The sequence below is a fragment of the Elephas maximus genome, chromosome 15 (assembly GCF_024166365.1).
Source record: "Elephas maximus indicus isolate mEleMax1 chromosome 15, mEleMax1 primary haplotype, whole genome shotgun sequence".
In the NCBI taxonomy this organism is placed as follows: domain Eukaryota; kingdom Metazoa; phylum Chordata; class Mammalia; order Proboscidea; family Elephantidae; genus Elephas; species Elephas maximus.
Window position 1 is genome coordinate 19,702,883 of NC_064833.1, and position 6,769 is coordinate 19,709,651.

Below are 6,769 nucleotides of genomic sequence, written 5' to 3' on the forward strand. Positions count from 1 at the left end.
GATAACTCAGACTGGTAGGTCCTTGTGCTCCAGTTCCTTCCCGATCATTTCTTGGTCAATAATAGGTACATACTATATTTTTCATTTTTTAAAAGCAGCTTTATTGAAGTGAGATTGGCATTAAAAAAAACTGCACACATTTACAGTACACAATTCATAATTTTGGACATAAGTTTACACCAAAGAAAATCAAGAAAGTAAACATATCCATCACCCCCAAAAGTTTTGTCATGCTTTTTATAGTCCGCTGTACCCCACTGACTCGAAGGCACTGGGTTTTTTGGGTTTTCTACTCCACCCCACTCTGCCTATAGGCAACCACTGGTCTGTTTTCCATCCCTTAGATTAGTTAAAATTTTCTACAAATTTGTATTAATGGATTCATAAACATGCATTCTTTTCTGGCTGTGTCTTAGACTGGGTTCTCTAGAGAAGCTAAACCAGTAAACTGCATGTATACACACACACACACACACACACGTATATGTCAAAGAAATGGCTCATGAGGCTGTAGAGTCTGGAATATCCCAAGTCTGTGGATCAGGATACAGGCTTCTCCTGATTCACATAGCTATAGGGACTGATGAACCCAAGATCAGCAGGTCGGAGAGCAGGGCTCTTGCTCACAGGCTGTGAATATTGACAAATCCCAAGTTCAGCAGGTAAGCTGCTAGCTCAAGTCCCAAGAACTGGAGGTCAGACGACCAGAAGCCAGCTGTAAGATCCAAACAAGCAAAAAGCCAGAACATCTGCTTATATTCAGATGCAGATCACACGTCCAAGGAAGCTCCCTTTCAACTGATTGGCTACTCACAGCAGATCCGATCATGGGATTGATCACATAGAAACTGAGAATCATGGTCCAGCCAAGTTGACACGCAGTATTAACCATCACAGTCTGGCTTCTTTCATTCAGCAGAATTATTATTATTATTATTGCTTTGTTCTCTTTTTTTTCTTATCTTTCTTTTGTTTTTTAATTTTTATTGGGCTTTAAGTGAAAGTTTACAAATTGAGTCAGTCTCTCATACAAAAATTTATATACACCTTTCTATATACTCCTAATGGCTCTCCCATTAATGAGGCAGCACACTCCTTCCCTCCACTCTATATTTTCCTGTCCATTCAGCCAGCTTCTGACCCCCTCTGCTTGCTCATCTCCCCTCCAGACAGGAGATGCCAACATAGTCTCATGTGTCTACTTGATCCAAGAAGCTCACTCTTCACCAGTATCATTTTCTATCCCATAGTCCAGTCAAATCCCTGTCTGAAGAGTTGGCTTTGGGTATGGTTCCTGTCTTGGGCTAATAGAAGGTCTGGGAACCATGACCTCTGGGGTCCTTCCAGTCTCAGTCAGACCATTAAGTCTGGCCTTTTTATGAGAATTTGGGGTCTGCATCCCACTGCTCTCCTGCTCCCTCAGGGGTTCTCTGTTGTGTTCCCTGTCAGGGCAGTCGTTTGTTGTAGCCAGGCACCATCTAGTTCTTCTGGTCTCAGGATGATGTAGTCTCTGGTCTATGTGGCCCTTTCTGTCTCTTGGGCTCATAATTACCTTGTGTCTTTGGTGTTCTTCATTCTCCTTTGCTCCAGGTGGGTTGAGACCCATTGATGCATCTTAGATGGCCGCTTGCTAGCGTTTAAGACCCCAGAAGCCACTCTCCAAAGTGGGATGCAGAATGTTTTGCTAATAGATTTTATTATGCCAATTGACTTAGATGTACCCTGGAACCATGGTCCCCAAACCCCCACCCTGCTACACTGGCCTTTGAAGCGTTCAGTTTCTTCAGGAAACTTCTTTGCTTTTGGTTTAGTCCAGTTGTGCTGACCTCGCCTGTATTGTGTTGTCTTTCCCTTCACCTAGAATAATTCTTATCTACTATTTAATTAGTGAAGGCCCCCTCCCTCCCTCCCTCCCTACCTCCTCCTTCTCGTAACCATCAAAGAATATTTTCTTCTCTGTTTAAACTATTTCTCCAGTTCTTATAATAGTGATCTTATACAATATTTGTCCTTTTGCAACTGACTAATTTCACTCAGCATAATGCCTTTCAGATTCCTCCATGTTATGAAATGTTTCACGGATTCATCATTGTTCTTTATCGATGCATAGTATTCTATTGTGTGAATATACTATAATTTATTTATCCATTCATCTGCTGATGGGCACCTTGGTTGCTTCCATCTTTTTGCTATTGTAAACAGTGCTGCAGGGAACATGGGTGTGCATATATCTGTTCGTGTAAAGGCTCTTATTTCTCTAGGCTATATATTCCATGGAGTGGGATTGCTGGATCGTATGGTAATTTTATTTCTAGTTTTTAAAGGAAGCGTCAAGTCGACTTCCAAAGTGGTTGTACCATTTTACATTCCCACCAACAGCAGAATTATTTGGAGATCCATTTATGTCATAGGGTGTATCAATAACACATTCTTTTCCATTGCTGAGTAGTATCCATGAATCATTATATCACAATTTGTTTATCCATTTATTTGGTAACGGACATTTGGGTTGTTTTTCTTGGGTAAATACCTTAGAGTGTACAGTAGACTGAAGAAGGCCCTGAAAGATATCCGGTCCTCAGCTCTGAAACTTGTACATGTTCCCTCATATGGCAAAGATTTTGCAGATGTGATTAAGTTAAGGATCTTCAGATGGGGAGATGATCCTGAATTGTCTGGGTGGACACTAAATACCAGCGTCCTTATAAGAGAAAGGCAGAAGGAGATTTGACACAGACTGGAAAGGAGAAGGCAATGCAACCCCAGAGGCAGAGATTGGACTGATGCAATCATGGAATGTTGGTGGCCACCAGAAGCTGGGAAAGATGAGGAACAGATTCTTCCCTAGAGTCTCTGGAGGAAGTATGGCCAAGCCAACACCTTGATTTCAACCCAGTGAAATTGATTTCAGACTTCTGGCCTCCAGAACTGTAAGAGAATAACTTGCTTTTAACCCACTAACTGTGTGGTAATTTGTTACAGCAGCCGCAGAAAATGAAAATAGAGTGCAATTGCTGGGTCACACGGTAAGTAGCAATCCTACTAAATCAGGTATCTATGGTTGTAATGGAAACCCTGGTGATGTGGTGGTTTAGAGCTACGTCTGCTAACCAAAAGGTCGGCAGTTGGAATCCACCAGGCGCTCCTTGGAAACTCTATCAGGGGGCAGTTCTACTCTGTCTTATAGTGTCACTATGAGTTGGAATTGACTCGATGGCAATGGATTTGGTTTAGTTTGGTTGTTTTCATGGTTGCAATAATGCTACAACTAACAAACCAGCAAAAACAACAAACCCCCATGGCATTCAGGGATATGCATTTATTGCTCATGCATCTGAGATCGGCCAGGCAGCTCCACTGATCTTCGCTGGGCTCCCTGACGTGTTTGGGGGTTGGCTGGCCATCAGCTGATCAAAGCTGGCCTGCCCCAGGGCAACTGGTGCAACTCAAGTCTTTTCACGTGTCCTTCATCCTCCTGCAGGCTAGCCAGGGCATGTTCTCATGACAATGGCAGTGGTGCAAGTGAGCAAGCAAACACACAATCCCTCGAGGCTGGGAGTTGGCACACCATAACTTTCTCATCCTGTTGGCCAAAGCGAATCACGCAGCTGAACCCAGGGACAGAGAACTTCACTCTGCCCATGGCGAGAGAGCACTGCAAACTTCCAAGGAGGGAGTGGATCCAGGCAGGAGTGGAGAATGGGAGTATACAATCTACAACACCTACTATGTGCCTGGGAGAGGGGAGGTCCCAATACATTTAGTGAACAGCGTTAACAAATCCCATACCATCCCTCTTTCTCATTCTCTAAAATACACCTTCACAACCCTCAGGACTCTTCCTCTTTTTCTCTTCTAGAACCTCCCTTGGAGTCCAGGAGGCACCAGGGTTCTCACCTGTCTACTCCTTATTATGTAGGTCAACTTCGACTTCTCCATCTTTGGGTCTTTTCCCCATTACTAGGAGTTGCACAACCAGAAGAGTACTGCACACAGAAGAAAGAATGAGCTTTGGAGGTAGGTATTACCATAGCACGAAGTAGCCTGTCCTGAATAAGACAGTCATTTCATGCCTGTTTTACAGATGTGGAAACTAAGGCTTGGAGTGCTCAAGTAACTCACCCAAGCTCTTATAACTATTAAGCTAAGATTCAAATGTAGACCTTTCTGGCTCCATTATCTCACTCTGCCTTTCCTTTGCTTTTCTGCCTAATTAATGCCCCAGATTGGTGTGGGATTATGTAATTCTTTCAAAAGATTGATTGCCTAGACCAGAAAAGAATTTACCATCAGCCTGGATTTCAAATCTCTGGGAACCTGTATAAGAAGATTCTGCTCCATCCTCTTTGTAAAAAAGGGCTTATTCATACATTAAAGGAAGTGTTGATAAACAGAGATGCTCTCAATATTGAGAAAAATTAAAAAAAAAAAGCACAAAGGAGGCGGAACTGGGAGAGGATATGGTAGGATTATAGACAGGGATAGTCTTGCCTACTCAGCACTCTGGCCCACTTCTGCTCACATGATTGGCAAGGTACACACAGGCCCAATTGTACCTTGCCACCAATCTGCAGTATACAATTTCACCCGTCCCCACCAGGTCAAAAATGTGGTAAAAGCCATGTGAAATTGTTCACCACAAATTAGTAAGTAAATAAAATTAAGCCAGTTCATACCTTGCTCAAAGCAAGGTGGTACATACCATGTTTACTGATTAATCTGCCCCTCACAGAAATTCAGCTGGTTTCCTGCCTTTACTTGAGCTAAAGCATTGTCGTTTATTTCTAAAGTAGATGAAACTGAAAGAAAAAGAGTTAGGGAAGTTTCAGGAGGTGGTGATACAAGAGCTGAGTCTGGAAGGATGTATAGGAGTTAACAAGGTGAAAGAGAAGTTAGGGGAGAAAATAGCCTCTGTAGAAAGGCAAGGGGATTTGTGAAGCATGGTGCCTTCCAGAAAATGGAAGAGCTCAGTGAAGTTAAAGCTCTTGATGTACAAGAAGTCGTTATTCATGTAAAATGTTTCACTCCTAAAAAGCCCTCAATAATGGTGACAATGATGATAATTATTATAAAATAATAAAACAATACATTATAATAATATATAATATGAAAGTAGTATGATGACAATATAATTAAATTATTGTTACTACTACATAGGTGAATGGTAGGAAATAAAACTAAGAAATATACAAAAGTCAGACTATAAAAAGACCTGGTCTGCCACCATTCTAAGGAGTTTGGATCTTATCCTGAAGGGCTCTAGGGAAACTTACCCTGGTTTTTAGATACATCCCTTTGACTGTAGTGGGAAGATTGCTTTAAACAGTTCGAGGCTTGTGGCAGAAAGAGGGTGGAAGCTGTTCTAATTGAGACAAATGGTGACAAGGGGTTGACCAAGTCAGTGACAGTGGAAGGAATTTGAAGAGGCAACAGTTAGATGACAAGGATTTATTGACATACCGTGTAGGGAAGCTGGCATTACAAAGGCAACAGTTCTGTTTCATCAGTAAAACAGAAATATGCGTCATACTGCATGCAAACCCAGGCACGTTTTCCATTCCTAGATGACTCAGCTACTCAGCCTTAGGAGGAGGAGGGAGGAGGCAGAAGCCGTTACAGGTGAACCAAGACATAGTACACCTTCCCCTCTATCCTTTTAAACATCAGTATTGAAAAAGAAAATCAAAGAGACGTGCTCTGAGCTGCTTAAATATTCATGCCTAGGTGTTCTCATAAAATATACAAGAAAGCAACCAAGGGCAGTGTTTCATGTATAATCAAAAGGATTCTGGCACCTACGGATGAAATAGTAAAGTATTGGAAGAGAAGGGGGAAAGTGGTGTTCTTCTTGACAGGCAGTAAGATCCTTCCCGTGTACAGTGAGACAACTGCTGGCATGGATGAGGGCTTCTAAAAAGCCTCCTGGAGAATAAAGGAAGGAGGATACCAGAGACTGAGGCTCCCTATTGGATGACAGAACGGGCAGTGCCTGCAACTTTCCACATGGCCAGGAATTATTGGGGTGTAGGTGATACAGCCTCACACATCTGTCAGTCTGTTGTACCTTGGTGGCTTGCGTATTGCTGTGATGCTGGAATGTATCCCACTATCTCAAGTACCAGCAGGGTCACCCATGGTGGTCAGGTTTCAGCTGCACTTTCAGACTAAGACAGACTAGGAAGGTCTACTTCTGAAAAAATTAGCCAGTGAAAACCTTATAAAAAGCTGTGGAACATTGTCTGATATAGTGCCAGAAGATGAGCCCCTTAGGTTGTAAGACACTCAAAATACAACTGGGGAAGAGCTGCCTCCTCAAAATAGTTGACCTTAATGACGTGGATGGAGTCAAGCTTTTGGGGCCTTCATCTGCTGATGTGGCATGACTCAAAATGAGAAGAAACAGCTTCAAACATCCACTAATAATCAGAACGTGGAATGTATGAAGTATGATTCTAGGAAAATCGGAAGTCATCAAAAATGAAATGGAACACGTAAATATCAATATCCTAAGCATTAGTGAGCTGAAATGGACTGAAATAGCCATTTTGAATCAGATAATCATACGGTTTCCTATGCCAGGAATGACAAACTGAAGAAGAATGGCATTGCATTCATTATCAAAAAGAACATTTCAAGATCCATCCTGAAGTACAATGCTGTCAGTGATAGGATAATATCCATACGCCTACAAGGAAGACCAATTAATATGACTATTATTCAAATTTATGCACCAACCACTAATGCCAAAGATGAGGAAATTGAAGATTTT